The sequence below is a fragment of the Paroedura picta genome, chromosome 2, assembly GCF_049243985.1.
Source record: "Paroedura picta isolate Pp20150507F chromosome 2, Ppicta_v3.0, whole genome shotgun sequence".
In the NCBI taxonomy this organism is placed as follows: Eukaryota; Metazoa; Chordata; class Lepidosauria; order Squamata; family Gekkonidae; genus Paroedura; species Paroedura picta.
Window position 1 is genome coordinate 11718094 of NC_135370.1, and position 23433 is coordinate 11741526.

Sequence of the window (23433 nt, forward strand, 5' to 3'; positions counted from 1 at the left end):
AGTCAAAACAACTTCCAAAATATTGTAGCTATCTAGGACCTAGATATATATATATTCCAGTTAGTGCCTTTCCAATGGAATTTATAACGTAGAACTCCGCAAATGCCCACAGTTAATTTAAGACAACCCGTTGACATCTGTTCAGTCTATTAAAGCAGTAACTGTGCCAAATAATACAACCACCCTATTACTCACCAACATCCCCGGCAAAGACATGTTGGAGAACATAAGGATAGGCAAACAAATAAGCATTTTTATTAAAGGCAGACCATCATTGTCATGTGAATAAGCCATTTGTTAGCCCAGCTGCGCTTTACAAAATAGCACATTAACGTCAGTATTTATTTGCTAGATAAGTTTGTTCTGGAGTTAGCAAACTGAAAAGGATGCTTTTAAGAAGTGCCTAGGCTTGGGCATGACTTTATCTACTTCGCACTGAATTTTCTGGCCCTTGTATGGGCCTGCCTTGAATGTTTAGGTTTTCACCACTGGCTAAACATGTGACGGGACCCTGACCGATGTAGGTGCTGTCCCAGTATGTTCGGATTCTTGGTCTGTATTGATCAAAACCACGGAGATGATAAGACCAACACATGTTGACTGGAAAGAAAAAGGTCATCAGGGATTTGCCTGGGAGCACCAAGTGGTGTTCTATGCCCTGAATGGTCATGCTTGAAAAGCCACCCCAAACAATTCCTCCAAGAATTCATACGGGACCCCCCCCCTCAGTTCTGTGACCATCTAGCTCCCATAAAAAAAGAGAGGGTGGCCTGAAGGTTGAATAAATGGAATTATTTTTAATTGTAATCATATAACAATCACAACATCAACAACAACTATTTTAAAAATATTTGTAGCCTGTCCTTCCAAACGCTCCAGGCAGGTAACATCAATAATATGAACATACCGTGTAAAATTTAAAACAATTGACCTACACAATCAAGCCCACTAAAATAGCCAGGCAGGGGAGTCCTATAGAAGGGAGCTTATCTTCTAATTTCTCCTTCTCCTCCAGGCCATATGTTTGGTGGGGGTTATTTTGGACTTCAACCACAAGCCCAGTGGAACAGCTCTGTTTTGTAGGCCCTGTAGAGATGATTGAGGTCCTGCAGGGCTCTGATCTCTCTCAGGAGCTCATTCCACCAGGCTGGGTCCATCCCTGAAAAAGCCCTGGCCCTCACTGAGGCCAGTTATACCTCCCTCTGGCCAGGGACCCTGAGCTGAGGATAATAATGCTCTTGGGGGAGGGGGGTTATAAAGATTTTCACAATTTTATATTGATCAAAACCACTGACATGATAAGAAAAACACATGTTGACTGGAAAGAGAAAGCCATTAGGAACTTATCAGGAAGCACTCTGTAGTCCTGCTGGAAAGTCCACCCCAAACGCCTAACCACTCATATGCCCAACCTTCGCCTTGCCACTCTCCAAGACCTTTGCAAAATCCTAATGGACTGGCAAAGCAGAGCACAGATGGAGATGGGTCTACAAGGGTTCCGCTTTCACCTTAGCAGGATCATTCTCCTGGAGAAGAAAACAGTGTCCTCTCTGAACTGAAATAGTGTGGCAAAAAGTCATTGTACAATGCATGTCACCTGAGCCAGCATGGTGACCAGGAGATTCTCCATTGTTAATGTGCTCCCAAAATGGCCACTCTCCAGAAACAAAGGAAAATGGCCGAATGGTGTGCTGCTTGGTGGGTTTATACAGGTAGCATGGGGTGGGTGTCATGGGTGGGGATGTGCAATCAGTGAAACAGCAAGCAGAAAAAAGAAATGTTATTGATGCAGTTTAACACAGCATCAATGTTGCTATGTTGATGCATATCAACGTGTAAATTCCCATTTTTAAAAATTAAATTTGGAGCTCAAGCAGACTTCAAAGATCCCCAAACCTCCACTGAGAGGGGATTGGTTGCCTCAAATGATTGACAGGCTAAGAAATAGCAAGTAAAGAGCACATTGCTCTTTCTTCTGCCTTTTCCACCCACTAGTAAGGAGGGGAAAAGGCATGATGTGGCAGAAAAAGTAGCGGAACGGCTTTACAGCGTGGAGGGGCAAAAAGACACAATTTAGTATCTGCAATTGCAGGCGGGAGACAATGCACGATTTTGCCCTCTGTGCGGAAATGGCCAACTGGATAATTCAGTGCTCATTTTAAAATTCTTTTAACAATACAAATAGACAAAGAACATGACATATGACTCCATGAAGCCTCTGTCTGTAGGTTTATCCTATTCCCTGAGGGGCTAAATGATAAATAATAAAAAGTGAAAAACGAAGCAATGTTAATTTAAGGAAATAAGAGAACTGTAGTGTCTGTGTAGAGTTCATAGGAAATGATAAAAATATCATTCCTTGTGACAACATTCAGTGGTGGTGAATGTAATCCATTTAACAAACAGAAGAATTTTAAAGAGAGGCATATTAAAATGTTTGCCTTTAGCTATATTTTTATACAAAGTTAGAGCAGTGTGCACATCCCAAGAGTAGCTTCAGATGTCTGAAAGTGTGTCAGTTGCACTTCCTATCTCCCAAATGTTGCTACTCTTCTGTGGATCTCTTATATCCAGGTCCAATAATGTAAGAGTGCAAAGATCATGTGAGCAGGGCCAATGGCAGAGTTGCTTCCCATGATGCATTGCCTTCCACTTGCAGGAAATGAAATTAGAATCTTTAAAAGAGTTTCAGGGGGGAGCCATATTGGCCTGCACTACAAGAGCTCAATTCAAGTCCAGCAGACTGTAGAGGACCAACCCCACTTTTAAGGGTTTAAGATTTCAAGAATCAAATCTCCCCCCCCCCACCTCCACAAAAAAAAGGCTTTCTCAAATATGACTTCATGAAACCCTGGGGTTTCATAATGGCCCTGGAAGGGTTTCCTGAATGTATGGGACTATGTATCTATATTTTAAAAATTGTTAAGCATTTATTGGGAGATATGACCATATATGATTATGTTGACCTGGGTGGGCTTGTACAGTTTTGCTTCCCAACCATATTCTTCATGTTTGTACCACTTCTGGAGGTTCTTGAAGCTTGAAGAATATTTTAGGGGTTTCTCAACATTAAAAAAATTGAGAAAGTCTGCTCTAAGGTGATACTGGGACTTGAATCTAGTTCTTTGAAAGAGAGTGGAAGCTTAATGCAATGCAGTTCTCTTATATCTTTCTTATGGATTACTAAGTGACTCAAGATGTCATTTTTCAGGCATAATGGATATTAGGACAAATGGAAAGGCATTTTCGTTCAAGGGGAAGAGGGTGGCGATTTCTGTTAATTTCCTTTTCTGCTGCTGACCTCCTCCATGTTCGTGCTGACCTCCTCCTTTGACACTCTGAAGGAACAGGGAGGGGGCTCAGTACGCTTCAGTCCTTCCTCTAAGAAGTCCCATCAGCCACTAGACCAGGGGTATTCAAACTGCGGCCCTCCAGATGTCCATGAACTGCATGAACATGGACATCTGGAGGGCCGCAGTTTGAATATCCCTGCACTAGACTATGTTAAATAGATACTGCTTCAGGGAATATTTGATGTTACTTGATAAATAGTGTTAAATCCATGGGTTCATAGGTGGACACTGGCGTTGGAAGAGTTTTGAGCTCTTTATTGTGACCCAGCATGGTACAACGAAGAACTGAACTGAACCTAGAACCCCTTAGAATACCCCAGCTTATGTACATAAGCAAACAATGGATCTTCCCACCAGTGTGCGCTATTGGACAGTTTCAATTTAAACTGAATGGATACGGAAGATGGGATCTAGCCATGCATTTGGTCAATTGCACTGCAAGTTCTGATCCTGCCGACGACCTCAAGGTTGGCACTCAGAGGGTCTACAGACACAACCAATAGTATACTGTCTGTTGAGCTTGTGGGTGATTAGCTGCCGGTTTGTTTCACTGGCTATTTACTCCAGTCCCCTCCCTAGTCCTGGGGTCCCCAACGTGGTGCATGTGAGGACTGCATAGCTGCCAACAATTTTCCTGGCACGCAGCAAGTATTTTAGGAAAGCAGATGGGCCAGGGATGGTACTTGCTCAGCATGGCTTCTGATTGGCCACTGGAGATCTGATCAGCTGTTAAATTAAAATACTGTTCTTTAGAGGCAGCTGCTACGATAGTATTGATTTTATTCTAATTCCACTTTCTGCTGTGTTTCCTTCTCCCTTGCACTTGGGCTTCCTCTCTGTGCCTGGCTCCACCTCCTGCGGCATCCATTTTGTGGTTGCTTCTCCTTCTTGAGGCAGCCATTTTATAGTTGCACCCAACTTCTTCTGTCAGTATTCCAAAGGTGCTCAAAGGCTAAAAAAGGTTGGAGACCCCTGCTCCAATCTGCAATTTTATTTATGACTATGTTTGTTAAGTTATAGTGCAAGCAATCCTATAGATCCATTTGAGTCAAAAGATTAGGTTTCTCAGATTTAAAAAAAATGCCTTTTCATATATGTTGTAGCTGCTTCCATATTTATGCTTCTCAGGCACAGGATTTCCCCCTTACAACAGTTAATTCTTTTAAAAAAATAATTGCATGTTAATGGATGCCTTAATAATAGTTTACTTAAAAATGCATTTTAATTTTGCACCACCAAATAATCATCATTAGCTGAAGCCTGAAACGCTACAAAAATGGCTAATTTTTCTTTAATTGTTTTGCATTTGCCTGGGTAACAGGTATTAATATGGTACTGGAAAGCTCATTAAGCATGCCCAGAATTTTTGAGGGGCTAATCTGTCCTAAAAATTATAATACATGAGATAATTTTGTAGAGGAAAAAAAGTGAAAATGATGCTTAACTCTTACTGATTAAACCAGGACTAGCAAAAAAAAAAAAATCCTCCTGACAGTCTGACTCTTAGAAGAGTGTGTGGGAAACATCCTTGCTCTGGGTCTACTTGGTCAGCCCCCCCCCCACACACACACACATACAGACTCCATTCTCTTCTCCCCTCCCACCTCACCTGTTGGTTTCCTGACATCCTCTTTGGTTCTTCCCCCTCCCTCCCTCAGAAACACATACACACAGAGACACACTGAGACCCCCTTCCTTTCCCCCCGTATTCCGCCTTACCCATTGGTAATCCAAACCCTTCCCCGGCTTTCCCTCCTTTCCTCCCAAGCAAACATACACAGGGAGAGACCCCCTTCCATTCCCCCTTTCTGTTTCCACTTACTTGTTGATTTCCCAAACCCCTCTCCTCCCTGCCCTTCCTTCTTTCCCTAGCTAACATGTGCATGCATGCATGCAGATGAGCGCACACGCATGAACTAACGCACATGAGCGAAGGGATGCACTCGTGAACAGACACATGCACGTGCACGCACACCGTTACCTTCCCCCCCTCCTCTTACCAGTCACCTTTTTACCCTGGGGCCACCACCACTACTTCCTCGGCCCCTGCTGGTGTCAGAGACACTGACTGGGCTTCTGGGGGAGGGGCAGCCTCTGCTTCTGCCTCGGAGGCAGTGCAGCCACCTCCTCACCCCCCGCCAGCATCTCAGGCACTGGTTGCTCCCCTGGGGGTGCCGCAGCATTTGCCTTTGCCTAGGAGGCAGTGCGTACACTTCCTCATCACCCACCAGCATTGCAGTTGCTGGCTGGGCTGAAGTCTCTGCCTCAGCCTCCTCAGCTCCCTTGGCCTCTTCTGCCTCTTGTGACGCGCTCCCTGGGGAAGGGCTACCGACGTCACGTCCATATTCATATCCGTTTCAGGAGGTATGCCAGAAGATGTGTCCCACAACAAAAAGACAAACGTTTAGTTTTCAGAACTACATGCAGGAGCTTATAGCCTATCATACCACTCATATGATAAGCCATTCCTTAAAGGACAGGAACAGTTCCTGTTGTCAGCAGAGGATGATGGGTAATTAATTAACCTTGCAGTAATGGGTTTAAACTATGTGTGGAACAGTGCTGGCTGAGGTCTCTCACGGAGCTGTTTCAGTTCATGAGAGAACTGGCGTGCTGTGATTGGTGGCTCGCTGTGATTGACAAGCCAAAGAGCGGAGGTAGAAGTTCATTTTGCTTTCCCTTGCAGCCTTGTCAGGAGGCAAAAAGCCGTGATGGGGTAGAGGGAAAACGCAAGGAGGGCTGCAAACACAATATTTACCATCCCATGTTTGCAAGCGGGAAGCCACTTGCGGTTTACCCCTCCATGTGGAAATGGTTGTAGTGATCCCCATGGAACATGCTGCTTTTCCATCTTCTAACTCAGGGGTAGTCAAACTGCGGCCCTCCAGATGTCCATGGACCACAATTCCCAGGAGCCCCTGCCAGCATTCGCTGGCAGGGGCTCCTGGGAATTGTGGTCCATGGACATCTGGAGGGCCGCAGTTTGACTACCTCTGTTCTAACTAATTACCTACACATTTCCTTGCTGGAGAGAGGCTCATCATGCAGGGCAGTGCAAATAGCAAAGCAAGAACATTATCAGTGACCATATTGACTTGCAGGAGGGCATTTTGGACTCAAGGAAGACACGCACACATTTTAATTGGCTTGAACAAGGGCACAGCTTTATTACTCCCCAGGAATGTTGGCACAGCATGGGAGAGGGAACCTGACTTGCAGTCAGAAGACCACAAGAACCCAGACTCAGCAGCGCCCTGGAGCCCATCCAGATCCTCACCAGGAACACATGTCTCCTTGCTGCTGGGATCCCACCCACAGGAACAGCCAGCGGCGCCCTGGGGCCCACTCAGTTCCCCCACTGGGAATGCGGGTCCCCTTTCCGTTGGATTCCCACCATAGGGAAGGGTCCACCTGGGGTGCCAAGAGGAAGCACCCACTTCCCTCGGCACTGCCCCAGGCCACCCCACACTGTAAGCCCTGGGATGCCAAGAAGAGGCGTCCACCTCCTTTTTGGTCCCATCCCAGGCTACCTGGCACTGCGAGCCCCATGACTCCCCAGCCGGGTCAGCCCTGCTCGCAGACCTGCCACCTCGTATGGAGGTCCCCAACCTGGGGAGTCCGATGCGCAGACTGAACTCTCCCCAAACAGGCTCCATCCCATGCCAAAACCACCAGCTGTGACAAAATGCAATATAAACATATAATCCAGTGGACATACAAACATAATCTAACAACCAACAAAACTGGGTGGGTGGGAGGGAAGCTGCTTGGATGGTGACCCTGGCAAGGGAGGCAGGGCTCCTCCATGTGGTGGCTTTTAAGGCCAAATGGTGCATGCGCAACGCTCTCATGCAGCACCTGCCCTTCCTGCTGAGGTACATCCTCCCCCCAGCATGTCTTCCCACTGCCTCCTCCGCTGAGTCAATGGCGGCTGAAGCTAAGGCCCATTCCGCACAAGAATCAATGTGGCCAATTGCTTACACTAAGCAATTCCGGAATTTAAAATAGTGGGATTCGGCGTTATGCATACCTGCCTTTGTAGTTGAATTCAGTAGTGTTGCAATCGTTTTCCACAGGTTTCCGGTCTCGCCAAAAATTGCTAGAAAGGAAGTGATTTTTTCTGTGCTTTGTCCCGCCCCTGGCCATCACTCAAACAAACAGCCAATGGGTGGCCGTTATCATGCTCCCGAAAAACCCCTTTCCCTTTAAGACAGGTTAAAAAAAAAACATTCGTTGCAACGGAGAGACCCATCTAGCTGGCAGGTGGTGTATGAGCTGGCGATTCTTCGTTGCCATGCTCCCTTGAGTGAAAAAAATATCCCCCCCCTCACACGGGCGCAATTTTCGGTCAAAAATAAAGGGAACTTGCAAATGGGGCTGTGTTGTGCTTGGTGACTTAAAGCAGCTCTGTGGAGGGACTGCAGCCGGAGAAGCCTTGCTGGGTGAATGAAGGCTCGCTGGTTCGTTGCTCTCCGCTCGCTCTGAGAAAAAGAAATGTTGATTGCTTCGCCAGAAGTTCAGAGGAGAGAGCCAGGGGGAGGGACTTTGCTGAAACCCCAACAATGGGAACGCACAGGTCTTTTTCGGAACTTTTACAGATTGCTTGCAAGAGTGTAGCGCTTTTCAGAGGGTGAATCCACTTTTTTGGGATTTCCCTTTAAGCGCTACAACGAAGCACTTTTTGCTGATCGTTTTCAGGAGTGTGGCAGATTGTATGCGACGTCGTGCATAACTGCAAATTAGTAGCGTTTACAATTTGCCACCCCCCTTCAAGGATCGCTGCCTTGTTGTGGCAAGGGGGCTTGCGTAGTTCAGTGAAGCTATGAGCTATGCCGTGCAGGGCCACCCAAGACGGACAGGTCATAGCTGAGAGCTCTGACAAAAGGTGATCCACTGGAGAAGGCAATGGCAAACCACTCCAGTATCTTTGCCATGAAAACTCTATGGACAGTTCCAATAGGCATAACGATATGACGCTGGAAGATGAGCCCCTCAGGTCGGAAGGTGTCCAATATGCTACTGGGGATGAGCAGACGGCTAGTACGAGTAGCGCCAGAATGAATGAAGCGGCTGGGCCAAAGCCGAAAGGACGCTCAGTTGTGGAAGTAACTGGTGGCGAAAAGACAGTCCGATGCTGTAAAGATTTTTATTCCATAGGAACCTGGAACGTCAGATCCATGAATCAAGGCAAGCTGGACGTGGTTAAACAAGAAATGAGAAGACTGAACATCGACATTTTAGGAATCAGTGAACTAAAATGGACAGGAATGGGTGAATTTAATTCAGATGACCATCAGGTATACTACTGTGGACAAGAATCTCGCAGAAGAAATGGAGTAGCATTCATAATCAATAAGAGAGTAGGAAAAGCAGTCTTGGGATACAATCCCCAAAATGACAGAATGATCTCAGTTCGAATCCAAGGCAAACCATTCAACATCACAGTGATCCAGGTCTAAGCCCCAACCACTGCTGCTGAAGAGGATGAAGTTGATCAGTTCTATGAAGCCCTACAACACCTTCTAGAAGCAACGCCCAAAAATGATGTGCTTATCATCATGGGGGATTGGAATGCTAAAGTAGGAAGCCAAAAGATAACCGGGATAACAGGCAAGTTTGGCCTTGGAGTACAAAATGAAGCAGGGCACAGGCTGGTAGAATTTTGTCAAGAGAATACAATGGTCATAGCAAACACTCTTTTCCAGCAACCCAAGAGACGACTCTACACATGGACATCACCAGACGGTCAACACAGAAATCAGATTGACTATGTGCTCTGCAGCCAAAGATGGAAAAGTTCTATCCAGTCAATAAAAACAAGACCAGGAGCTGATTGTGGTTCAGATCATGAGCTTCTTGTTGCAAAATTTAGGCTTAAATTGAAGAAAGTAGGGAAAAGCACTAGGCCACTCAGGTATGAACTAAATCATATCCCTGACGAATACACAGTGGAGGTGACAAATAGATTTAAGGAATTAGATCTGATAGACAGAGTGCCTGAAGAACTATGGACGGAGGTTCGCAACATTGTACAAGAGGTAGCAACTAAAACCATCCCAAAGAAAAAGAAATGCAAGAAATCAAAATGGCTGTCTGAGGAAGCTTTACAAATAGCTAAGGAGAGAAGGGAAGTGAAAGGCAAGGGAGAAAGAGAAAGATACACCCAATTGAATGCAGAATTCCAGAGAAAAGCTAGAAGAGATAAGAATGCCTTCTTAAATGAACAGTGCAAACAAATAGAAGAAAACAATAGAATGGGGAGGACCAGAGATCTTTTCAAGAAAATTGGAGATATGAAGAGAACGTTTCATGCAAAGATGGGTATGATAAGGGACCAAAATGGTAGGGACCTCACAGAAGCAGAAGAGATCAAACAAAGGTGGCAAAATTATACAGAAGAACTATACAAGAGCGAGCTTAACATCCCTGATGACCACAATGGGGTAGTTACTGACCTGGAGCCAGACATCCTGGAATGTGAAGTCAAATGGGCCTTAGGAAGTCTGAGCAACAATAAAGCTAGTGGTAGTGACAGCATTCCAGTTGAACTATTCAAAATCTTAAAGGACGATGCAGTAAAAGTGCTACACTCAATATGCCAGCAAATTTGGAAAACTCAACAATGGCCACAGGATTGGAAAAGGTCAGTTTACATTCCAATCCCAAAGAAGGGCAATGCCAAAGAATGTTCAAACTACCGCACCATCGCACTAATTTCTCATGCTAGCAAAGTTATGCTCAAAATCCTACAAGCTAGGCTCCAGCAATATGTGGACCGAGAACTTCCAGAAGTACAGGCAGGATTTCGAAGAGGCAGAGGAACTAGAGATCAAATTGCCAACATACGCTGGATCATGGAGAAAGCTAGGGAGTACCAGAAGAACGTCTACTTCTGCTTCATTGACTATGCTAAAGCCTTTGATTGTGTGGAGCACAACAAATTGTGGCAAGTTCTTAAAGAGATGGGAATACCAGAGCATCTTATTTGTCTCTTGAGAAATTTATATGCAGGTCAAGAAGCTACAGTGAGAACTGAACATGGAATCACTGACTGGTTCAAAATTGAGAAAGGAGTTCGGCAAGGCTGTATACTGTCGCCTTGCCTATTTAACTTGTATGCAGAGCACATCATGAGAAATGCGGGATTAGAGGAGTCACAAATTGGGATCAAGATTGCAGGGAGAAATATCAACAACCTCAGATATGCAGATGATACCACTCTAATGGCAGAAAGTAAAGAGGAACTAAAGAGCCTGTTGATGCGGGTGAAGGAGGAGAGTGCCAAAGTTGGCTTGAAACTCAACATCAAGAAAACAAAGATCATGGCATCTGGCCCTCTCAATTCCTGGCAAATAGAAGGGGAAGAAATGGAGATAGTGACAGATTTTATTTTCCTGGGCTCCAAGATCACTGCAGATGGGGACTGCAGCAAAGAAATTAAAAGACGCTTGCTCCTGGGGAGGAAAGCTATGGCAAATCTAGACAGCATCCTAAAAAGCAGAGACATCACCCTCCCAACAAAAGTGCGTTTAGTCAAGGCTATGGTCTTCCCAGTTGCAATGTATGGCTGCGAAAGTTGGACCATAAGGAAGGCCGAGCGTCAAAGAATTGAGGCTTTTGAACTCTGGTGCTGGAGAAGACTCTTGCGAGTCCCTTGGACTGCAAGGCGAACAAACCAGTCAGTCCTAGAGGAGATCAGCCCTGACTGCTCTTTAGAAGGCCAGATCCTGAAGATGAAACTCAAATATTTTGGCCACCTCATGAGAAGGAAGGACTCCCTGGAGAAGAGCCTAATGCTGGGAGAGATCGAGGGCAAAAGAAGAAGGGGACGACAGAGAATGAGGTGGATGGATGGAGTCACTGAAGCAGTAGGTGCAAACTTAAATGGACTCCGGGGAATGGTAGAGGACAGGAAGGCCTGGAGGATCATTGTCCATGGGGTCGCGATGGGTCGGACACGACTTCGCACATAACAACAACAACAACAATTTGCCACACTCCTGCTCCATTTTACTTGTGCGGAATGGGCCTAAGTCTTCACCGCTTTTTCATGTAACCCCATGGAGAGAATAGCTGAAAACATCATAACCGAAGGCCAACAGCCATCCAAACTTTGAGAACCCCTCGTAGTTATCTGTCCTTTAGACTTTTATTTGGTGACATTGAAAGGAAATGAGAATTCTTCACTGCTAAGTGAAACTGCTGACAGGAGCAATGTTTTTTTGCAATATGGTTCTACCATTAAACTAGATCGATTTTGAGATCCAGTGTGGTTAAGTGGTTAAAGAGCAGCAGACTAATTTCAAGAGCTGGGTTGATTCCTGAAGCCTCTGCCCTATGCAGCCAGCTGGGTTGCCAACCTCCAGATGGGGCCCTGGAGACCTTTAAGAGTAACAAGTGATCTCCAAGGGAGAAGGAGAACATGAACTGGGCGCTTGATCTGGATGCTTAAAGTTTTGCTGGGTAGAATCCAATGATCAGAAAAAGGAGATGGGAGTTCAAGGGGAATGGGAGTGTCTGAAAAGTGAAGTATTGAAGGCTCAGTCACAAACAATTCCCTTGAGAAGGAAAAATGAGAGGAGCCTCAAGAAGCCAGGGTGGCTCCATAAACAGCTTTCAAAAGTTTTAAGTAATAAAAAAGACTCATTTAGGAAATGAAAGGAGGACCTTATAACCAAGGATGAATATAAACAAACTAGAGGCAAAGCCCATTGCCCCCAGGAATACAAGGGGCCCTAGCACAGACACCTGCACTGTGACCCTCCTGAGTTGTGGGCCTTCTACTGCCCCGCTCCCCACTCTCTTGGGATCCAGTGTGGGGAAGTAGTTAAAGAGAAGCAGACTCTAATTTCAGGAACTGGGTTTGATTCCTGACTCCTCCTCCTCCTCCAAGCCAGCTGGGTTGTCAACAGGGCCTGGAAACCTTTGGGAAGATTAAACATAGAAAGAGAGAAAGAGAGAGAGAGAGAAAGAAGGGGAGGGTAGTGAGGAAGGAAGGAAAGCCTCAGGGCCATTTCGCACGGCTTCAAAATAGCACAATGGTTGCTAATTGGAAACGCTACTAATTTGCCATAACCCACGACGTCGTAGACAATCTGCAACAATCCTGAAACCGACCCGCAAAAAGCGCTTCGTTGTAGCGCTTTGAGGGGAATCCAGAAAAGTGGATTCACCCTCCGGATAGCGATACACTCCTGCAACCAATCTGCAACAATAGCGCTAAAGACCTGTGCGTTACCATTGTTGCGGGTTCTTCAAAGTCCCTCCTCCTGAGCCTGTCCTCCAAACTTCCGGCGAAGCGATCGCCATTTTTTTTTCTCCGAGCGAGCGGGGATAAACGCACCAGCGAGCCTCTTTCTGTTTAGAGGCTTCCCTGGCTTCAGTCCTTCACCTTTAGTCACTAAGCACAAACCACATAAAAGCCCGTTTGCTGAAATAAAGTCCCTTTATTTTTTACACATTAATTCAGCCGAAAATCGGGCCCGTGAGAGGGGGGGGGGGTTTATCACTCGAGGCAGCGTGCCAACGATCATACAATCAAACGACAGCTCACATTAGGCAGCTGGATGGGTCTCTCCGTTGCAACGAATCTACCTAGATTCGTTGCTATGGGTCTGTTTTTTTTTTTTTTTAAAAAAACCTTTCTTAAAGGGAAAGGGGCTGTTTGGGAGCATGCTAACGGCTGCCCATTGGCTGCTTGATGGCCAGGGGCGGGACGAGCTTGGCAATAGCGCTTCCTTTCTAGCGATTTCTGCCGAGACCGGAAGCCTGTGGGAAACGCTAAAAAACGCAACTGATTCAACTACAAAGGCAGGTATGCATAACGACGAATTCCACTATTTTAAATGGCGATTTTTCATTCCGCAAACAATTTGCAACAAAGATCCCCGTGCGAAAAGGCCCTCAGTTCTCCCGGAGAAAACAGCTGCTTTGGAGGGGCACTGGCCCTCCTACGCCACCCCCATACAACAGTGTCTACACAAGTCAACACTGTCTCCACTTTCCCATACAACCCCACATTTTCCAAAGGCTGGACTGGGAAGGTCGCAGGGGGAGGGCTTCCACCTTTCGTCCCACCCTCCAGATTTCGCAAAGGCTGGGCCAGGCTGTCAGGATCAGTCCCTGTTCTCTGCCATGATTACTGTTCAGTGAACCTGTCTGACTCCATCTTGTTTGCTGTGTTTGTGCTGTGCCTTTGCTGAAACGTCCCCATGTAACCACAACGTTCCCATGTAACCAAAACCCTGCTAGTAGTTTTCCTTTGATTCCCCATTGCTTTGATCCTTGCATTTTCACACTGTGAAACAATGTTGCCCGGTTCCTGCGGTTCCTGTAAACAGCTTATCAGCTAGCCTGAGGCGCCGGCCTGGCCAAGGCCGCGCTAACTTCAACACCTTGGCAGGAAGCCTGGGATGGCACCTGGGTGAGGGGTTTCTCCCCTCCCTTGGGAACGCTCAAGTTTTGGGCAGGAGAAAAGTATTGATAAGTGCCTGCTGTTCTTGTATCAAACAGATTTGACTTTGAACGTTACAGTGATCTGATCTACTTCCAATTAAAGCTTTCTTCTCCTAGAAGTTTTGTTTGAGTTTTGTCAGCGCTTGACACAGGCAGGGAAGTCTGCAGGGGGGGCTGCCTCCTTCCCACCCCTTCCTCCACATCTCCCAAAGGGCAGGCTGAGTGGGGAAGGCCATGGGGGAGCTGCCTCATTCCCACCCACCCCCACATCTCCCAATGACCATATTGCTCAAGGAAGGCCATAGGGGATGGGCTGCCACCTTCCCACCCATCTCTATCTCCCAAAGGGCAGACCAGGCATGGAAGACGGGGGGGAGACTTCTTTTCTTCAGAGAAGAAGAAAATACGTCACTCGAGTGTCTCAGTCAGTAATGTGTAAATATCCAGATCAATAAATGTATGTGACTTCAGGAACGCACAGTATCACATTCCGTTTGCAAACTTTCAGAAGAGATGTGCGTGCGTGCAGCGGCAGGCTAGAATTGTTCCACCTCTTTGAAAATGCTAATTTAAAACCTTATTGCTTGCTAAAGTGTACACCGATCTGACAGTCATCGTACCATCTGGTAGCCCTTGGGAGGGTTGGCCTTTCCCCCCTCCCTTAAATGTACTCTACCGAAGAAGCAAATCAGATGGAAACACAATGAAAAGACAATTCAAACCAATGCGACCTCTTCATTTGTTTAAAAAAAAAAGAGAGAGGCAAAAATTAGAAGACAAAATCCTCCAGGGGAATATTACAGCCAATGAACCATACCTTGAACCTGAAAGGAGAGGAGAAAAATTAAATCGCAAAACTGACAGGACTGCATTTAAACTTGAGCATCAATGCATTAACAAAAACGCAGGGCACATTATCGCAACATGAAATATACGTTGTGATGCATGGTTAGCTCCAAAGGGGGCTGATTTAATTCCCTCAGTCGTCAACCCATTAGTCCCCGTTAATGTCATCTTTGTAGGAGTGGCCTCAATTGGCCTCTTTCCCCCCTCACATTTCAGTCCCCGCAACACATCTGCGCCGTTCTCGGTTTAGCCCATTTTCCAGATGTTTTATGTGGGATGCCTCCAGTGAATGGAGCAGCACTTGGCTTACTGCTGACTTGGTACAGCCTTTCAGCAGTATGGAAGTGACGGAGAAATAAATCTGGAAATAATTAGGAACAAAGCTTTACATTCCCTGCCACAGCCACAGCATGGCGGTTCAACAAAAGTGGCTTACTTATAAAGCGAAATAGAGTTGGTGATACTCCTTGTTGAAACTGGCTTGTTAGGTACATACAGATCAATATATTTCCCTATCATCCTATCCCCCCCCCCCATGACAAACGAAAATACCCTTATTGGGAAAAGGAGGGTTCACCACTTTCCCAAGAGATCAAAGAGCTCAGGGGCCATGTTCAGCACCCAAGGCCAAGCGACAGATTACAGTTCAGCTTCCTCTGTCTCCTGGCACCATCCTGACAACATAACAAGGGTTGTGCGCGGCGGTGTCCAAATCAGCCACTCTGGGCTGCCGCAGCCGCGGTGAGACACTGGCTGTGGCGGCCCTGAGTGGCCGATTCGGCCGCCACGGCGCACAAGCCAAACTCTAATAGTCTATACAACAAATCAAAGGCACTGTAGAAAATGAAACAACGGAGGTGAGCAAAGGAATATACCCTTCCCAGGCCAGAGCAATAAAGTCCCCTCTCCTCACACACTTTACCTATGGCAGAATGCTGCTATGCTAGCAGATCCTGACATTCCCAGCCCTGAGAACTGCAGAATATGACCTAGTTGGCCTTTTAGTCCACTGCAGGAATATATAACATTACTAGGGGCAAAGCCCATTGTCTCCAAGAATACAACGGGCACTAGAGCTTGGCAGTGGGAAGAGGAAGGGGAGGAGTTGTCCAATCTGTAAGGGCATGGGGTTGAATGTGTGTGTTGTGTGGGAGATTGTGGTGGCATGGTGGCAAATGAGGGCATGGGTGTGGATATATGGGTGTCAAGAACCTGTGGTGTGGAATGTTCGTTGAGTGTGGGAGAAGACTGACCTTTGGGAACTGTGGCATAGTGGTTACAGATGAGCTTTCCAGAGCCATGTCCTCAGATATGTAAAGGGAAAATCAGACTGGAGACTCTTCTTAGGGGAAGATTACATGGCAACCAATTCCTCCCAGTTCTGCGTTATTTCCCTTCTTGTGTGAATTAGGCCACATTCACCGAAATGCCCCTCTGCCCTAATACAGACGGGGTAGTCACAATACACAGGTGTCCACCCTGTTCCTTCTTTCTCCCATGTTTTCACTGTTGGTAAAACGTTATGTGCCCACATGCTTCTTTCATGATTGCTCCTTTAGAAGAACGGATTTTTGTACCCTATTGCTTACTACCCAAAGGAGTCTCAAAGCGGTTTACAAACACCTTTTCCATTCGTCTCTCCACAATAGTCAACCTGTGAGGTATGTGGGGTTGTAAGAGATCTGAGAGAACTTGGAATGGGCCGCAGTGACCCAGCAGGCCTCAGGTGCCTCAAAGCATTTTCCAATCGTCTTCCCTTTCTCTCCCCATAGCAGTCTCCACCTGAGGGAGGTGGGGTAGCGAGCCTCACAGGGAAGCTGGCAACCCTGAGAGGAAGACTCTCTGTGCACAGCAGTCTTGACCTTAGTAAGGTTTTTTATACTGTTTTTTTTTTAAATTTGCCAGGCCAAGGTTATTTGCCAGGCCAATAAGTCATTTCAGTTACTATGTGTGTCCAGACATTTACTTGTTCTCTATTTACAGTTTCAGGCTGTAAATATTTATTTAGATCTTCCTGGCCTTTCTAGACTCACAGGACTGATGCTGGTCTGCCTGTCTGTGTCCCAGAATACAAACAGTTGCTTTTAAGGGCTGGCCATAACCCATAGGCCAGGAGGGACACTCCTGCACCACTCCCTACCAACTGCAGGCAAAAATGGCAGGACTCTGAGGCATTGTACGATTTTGAAGTCCCACCTCCAAACCTCCAGGAATATTTCCAACCCAGGGGTAGCCAACCTACAGGTGTGGCCTGGAGAGATCCTGGAATTACAGCTCACCTGCAGAGTATAAAGATCAGCTCCCCAGGCAGAAAGGGCTACTTTGGACAGGGTTGTGGTAGAGAAGAAACATTTAAGGTTTCCCACACAGGTTGTTGTTGAATTGAAAGACTTGAGGCCTACTTCACAGGGTTGTTGTGCAGATGAAACAGGAGACAAAAGAGCCAGTTTCCTCTGCAGAATAATGCTGTGCAGTAGGCCTCAAATCTGCAGAGAGTTGCAAAGAAGAAAGACACATGGCTTGGCTGTGTCTAACCCCCAGCCAGAGCAGTAATTTAAGTGAGAAGGGGCTTTTCTGGGGCCTCCATGTCAGACAACTGTTTGGCAGAAGGGGAAAGCCCCCCCTCTTCAGACTCCCCTGCATTGCTCTTGGAACGAAAATGCCTTCCTCCCCTCAGTCAGGGCCTGCCAGAGGCTCCTTGGCAGCAGGCCTGAAGGGAGGGGGGAGCACTCTGCAGCCTCCTGCCAGCTCTGTCAGGGTTCTGAGGCAATTGGCAGTTGGACATGACAGTTAGGACAGCCTTGGGATGAAAAGGGCTGGCGCAGCCTCTGTTCCCATCCCCCTTGGCAGCTTGCAATGTGATTGTCTCCCTCTACAAGTGAGAGTATGATCCACAGTCCATGGCCACTATCCAGGTCAAAGCCTAAGATGGCTGTTTCAGCTGACCTCTCTGTTCCTCAGCAGTTCTGCTTCCTCCATCCAGAGAACATTCTATGATCCTTGTAAGTCTAGAACAAGGCTGACCTCCTCTCCCTTTGGTGGTCAGGAGCAGACTGGCAGCCAGACTGGGTTTGGTGAATGGAATTTTGGTCTGTCCTGGTGAGGGGCCAATAGGAAGGCGCTTCGCGCGCCTCCCCATTGGCTGCTTGGCTCAGGATGGACACTCGGAGGGCCCAATCAGGAGCCGCTTTGCGGCTCCTGATTGGGCCCTCTGAGTTTTTATCCTCGACAGGGCCCGCCCTAACTCCTCTCCAGGTGGCCTTACCCTTTTATTTAACCGCAGGAGCGGTTAAAGATGAGCGATTCACATAGTCTTTCTCAACATTTTTACCATTGAGAAACCCCTGAAACATTCTTCAGGCTTCAAGAACCCCCAGAAGTGGTGAAATCGAGCAGAATATGGTTAGGATGTATTGCTGTGGACACGCCCACCCAGGGCCCCTCCCCTTCCCACAAGCTCCATGCCCATCATTGGCCATTTTGGAAGGGGCGGTGAGTGGGTCGATGATCCTATCACCTGATTAAAAGTTTAACACATTTTTAAAGATATATTAAAAATCAATTAACTTCCACCCAGTTGGGAAACCCTTCCAGGGCCATCAAGAAACCCCAGGGTTTTGCAAAACCCTGTTTGAGAAAGCCTGGGTTGACAGAATACTATAGCCCTGTACATGCCTGTCAGATTGCTCTGTAAAACCCTGCCTCCCCCCTCCCATGTTGAGCTTTCTGCGTTTCAGGTGTAAGAGTGTGCCTAAACACGATGAGATACAATCGTTCTGCTTACTGATATGCTTCTTCTAAGAAAGATCCTGGTGCTCAAAAGCTATGCATTTTAAATCAAAGGGCCCTGCTTTGATACAGCCTTGTATTCTCCACCTGCCTCAGCAGCCGCTGCCAGGGATGCGGTGTTGTCGTTGTCAGTTCTTTGAGCCACCAAGCTGCGTTCCACCGATTTCAACGGGCTTTAGATCAAGCCGTGCGATACGAAGTAGCAGAGCTGCAAACACCCTTCCAGGGATAGTCAAACTGCGGCCCTCCAGATGTCCATGGACTACAATTCCCAGGAGCCCCCTGCCAGCGAATGCTGGCAGGGGGCTCCTGGGAATTGTAGTCCATGGACATCTGGAGGGCCGCAGTTCGACTACCCCAGGACTGGACTTTGCCCCCTCGTGAACGGGTGTCGATTTCCAAGGCGTGAGCCTGGTGGAGGCCGAGACAACGAGCCGTAGAGCTCAGGAGTCTTCTCCCTGGCCTGTCGCAGATGAGGCTGGTAACAAGCAGAGGGTAGGCACAGATCTTCATATCCCATTTGGTCAAAGGCATGAGCTGAGAAGCAATCCCTGTGTTTATCGAACAGCATCGGGGATGCCATTCTGACAGCAGGCCTTGAGGATGGAGGGGGTTGCCTGCGCTGGCAGCCATGCCAGGCTCCTGTGCCTTTAGGAAGCTCTGCACAGACAGGCAGTGGGATTGGAGGCCAAGCTGTCCCTATTGCTGCATGCCCGTGATTGACTGGGTTGATCAAACCACTGCCTGTGTAGCTGCTCGGTAGGGGGCGGGATCCGGACTAAAGGAAGAAATGCTCTCCCTAGTGAGATCAGGGCCCAGCAGGACTTAAACCAGTTCCACCAGGCCTGAAAGGCACAGCTGTTCCTCTGGGTCTATGGTTGATGAGGCCCACGGAACGTCATCAATTACTGCCCCCCTGCACAGACAACATCTGCACACCGCCTAGTCATGGTATTCATGTGCTTTGTTCCTATCAGACAGAAGGCGGGTGTGTATGTTATGGTTTTAATGTAAACTGGGCTTTAATTATTTAACTCTTGTTTGTATTAAATGTTTTGGGCTGTCCTGAGCTCTCAGGGAAGGGCAGCATAGAAATTTAGATAAATAAAGCTGACAACCCCACAGTAGAGCAGCTCGATCCATCCTGCTCATGGCAATTTGGTTGTGCCGTAGGCTTGGCATATGTTTGGCACTAAATGGGAGGCCCTGGCTTGGTGTCGTGGTTAAGCCTCTAATCTGGAGAGCTGGGTTTGATTCCTTGTTCCTCCTTGGGCTAGTCACAGTCCTGTTGGATCTGTTCTCTCAGAGCAGTCTCTCTCAGTTCTCTCAGCCCCACCTACCTCACAGGGTGTCTGTTGTGTGGGCTGAGAGCCGCTTTGAGACTCCTTTGGGTAGCGGAAAGCAGGGCATTAAAAAACAACTCCTAATCCTAATCCTAATCCTCCCAGTTTGAAGGCCACAAGGAAGCAGCCAAGGGGGACACAAGCATAGCAATATTACACATTAGTCTTCACTGGAGCAGTAAATAACAGGAGGGCTCAAGTACTCTGTGCAAGGAGCGAGCTAGTGATCTGAGACAGTGGCACCCTTAAATGTCCCTCCAGTTTCCATACCTCTCACCTTCTTATCCGGAGTTACCACACATTAGAACTCATCTCCTGGTGCACATCATGCAGTCATTGAGATAATATTTAACCATTCTTTGTCAGGAGTAGCTCTAATGAAATGCCATCTGGGGGGGGGGGGTTAGGTGCCGCCTCACAGGGCTCTAATGAAATGAGAACATCATCAACATATGATCCAAAGGGAAACCAAGGGACTAACAGGCAGCTGGGGGAAAGCTATGCAGGTGCTTAAAAGTCTGTCTTGACATTTCTATCCTGGAACCCATAGTCTGCTGTTGATAGTAGGGATATGCACATAAATTCCCTGGTATGTTTTGGATGTGGATTTTGGGAAGGATATGAATACAGTTTGTTCAGGTCCCTCAATACTGACAACCTTTTTTTTTTGGTCCTGGTCCTTTTAGGAGCTCTTTTTGGGTTCCAGGCCCCCCTGCAGGAGGCTGGCTGCATGTGCAATGAACTAGGCTAAAAAAGGTCTAAGCTAAGAGTGAAATAATTACAATTGATGCACCTTGTCTTATATATATATGTGAGATAGATTTCTATAACATTTTGATTGAGAGAAGCATGTGCGTTCATTTTTTCATGAATGCCTTAATTCAAATACACACAAAGGAATGGATTATATGATTTCTTTTTCTTTCCCTTGATGAAGGTTGAACTTTCTAGCAATTAATGACATCATACATGACAAAAAAAAGGATATTTCATCAGTTCGGATAGCAGGGCCCTCCATAAATCCTTCTCACATGTTTCAGTCTGTGGTTTCCTTCAAAGGCGCCAGGACCCCGCTTCAAATGTGTCATGGCTGCTCTATACAATTTTGGCATTCAGATCCAATTTCCCCCGTGAAATTCTGGGTTCCATTATTCCTTAGCAGGGACCTACGGTGCAGTGGGACAGGAGTGACTGTTTTTCACTCAAGTGACACCGAAGTTGCAAAGGTCACAGTGTTCCCGGTCCACATAGAACTCTCTAAGTTTCAAGCAATTTGGACCCTCACCAGGCCAGAGAAAAATAAAATAGCAGTGGAGAGCTGCCTTCCATTCTTGATAGAATGACTTCCTAGGCAGCATTTTACCTGCATGGATGAGGTGGACCAATGCAGCCTCATAGGTTATGTGCATCTGACAGAAATTGCATGTTTTTCAAGCATGTAGCTCTACATTCCATATGTCCTTTGATTCAATGGCATTTGAAGAGGCCCTAAAGTTGTCAAGACATTCTGTTTAAAAAGCTATAATTTGTGCACTAACAGATACCAATGCAGAACTTTTCTTTTGAAAAAGACCCCAAAGAACTTGAAGTTGTGTAGGGGTCGGCTTTTATAATAATAATATTTAGTGCAATGAGGAAGAAAGAGTGGATGCCTCTAAATTTTGAAGGCGTTCAGGATGTCATTTACAAGCACACTGTAGGTCATTGCTATTACTAAGAGAGGTAATAGAAAAAATATTTTTCACTTGCGGGAAGTGAACAAACAAATACCGCTTTGCGCTTATCGGCTTTTGAATTTTAATGCAAGCATCCACTGAACTTTTGCAGTCGATATGCAGATAAATATCACAATTTGTATTTATGAAGAACAAGCCTTCCATAAATATAGGAAATTTAAAATTACCACCTCACCGCATGATTAAAATTCCAACTTATATAAATAACAATTAGAAATGGAAAGTACTCTGTTTTTACAAATGCAAATTACGGAACTATCATTCCACGCATAAATTATTCTTCCCGTTGCCTTCCATGCTTGACAGACAGGATGAACAAATGATCCCCATCTTTTGATTTCTCATTTAAGTATTTGACAATAGTCCACATTTTTTCTCTGAAGGAGACATTTAAATTGATAGAATTATGTGTCCTCTATTTGCATACTTTAAGTGGGTAGAATCACATAACATGAGAAACTAGCTACCCACCTCCCGTAACACGGGTAAGAGCCAGGCATTACAAGCTGAGCCGAGGCGCACATCCCTAGTCTGAAATGTAATGTTCTGGATATTGAGGAAGAAGAAAGTATTTTGTCTTCAATATCTTTAATTGTAATCATCTAACACAACCAAGGCTAGCATCCTAGGTATAAATGTGTTTCGTGGGACTTCCAACAAAACTAGTTTATATTAGTAGACCTCGTATAAATGAGTATCCTTGGTATGAACTAGTTTTGTTAGACAGAAAAGACCTCTTATCTGTTGCCCAGGAGACTTTGAGCTCTGCCTGAATTGATCATGTGCAATTATTATACAACTGAGGAAATCCAACGAAACTAGTTTATGCCTACGATCTTAGCCTTGGTTGAGCTAGATGATTACTATTAAAGATCTTGAAGGCAAGATACTTTTCTCCTTGTTTGGCTCATTGCTGACCTCCAGTTGAAATATAAGATTATGTTACAACATTTTTAAAACTTCATTGGAAACTTACAGGATGTATTGATCCACCCCCCCACCCCCCACCCCCGGTTTGCCCATATCCTCCTGTGTGTATTTCTACTTTGTTATCTGGATTTGGGGGGGAAGGAAGATGAGTGGTGCTGGCATAGCATGGGCCATGATGTCACTTCCAGGGGGAAGCAGTAATATCACATCACTCTAGAAATCATAGGAAATGATATGATCATAGAATTTCTGACAATTCCTAAAGCAACCTGATATTGTCAAGAGATGCCCCTCCCCCAACCTAGGATCCCTTGGAAGGAGCAGATCAAGTAAAAATCAAAAAGGCTCAAGTAAAAATCAAAAAGGTTGAAGTTCTACCTCCGGGTAGAACTGCAACAAGTGCTCTTTCACTATCCAGTCTCCTTCCACAAAGTCTCAGTCCCGCCTGGAACGAAAAATAAATACATAAAAGAGTCAAGAATGTCACCCCTACTAGGTAGAACACTTACAAGGCAAGTTTCACAGAAAAATTAATTTGGTCGCTGCAGTCAATGAGGGCTAAAGTGCTGAATTCAGATTGAAGCCTTCTCATTTCAAGAACTTCACCAAATATAAGTAAAATGATTTATTTTAAGATTGCACAGAAATGGTCAATAAAAGAGCTGTGAACAGTGAGGGGAAAAAATGGCAGAGCTAAAAGTTTAATTAAGCACGTTTCCATGCAGTGGTTCAAGATCCAGATGTTACCAAAAGAAGACTGTGTCCAGTAATGGAACAGGATAGGGATTCTGATCAGTAAGACCCACCCAAAACAAGAATTGTCCCAAAGTGAGGTATAACCCAAGCAAAGAGTAAAACTACAATAGGAAACCTTTGTTTTATGTTCAAAGACTTGATTTGGTTTGATTTGAATTGAAGAATTTAATGTATCCCAAATGATGCCACATGACCATCAGGGCAGTTACTAATCAAATGCTCTGA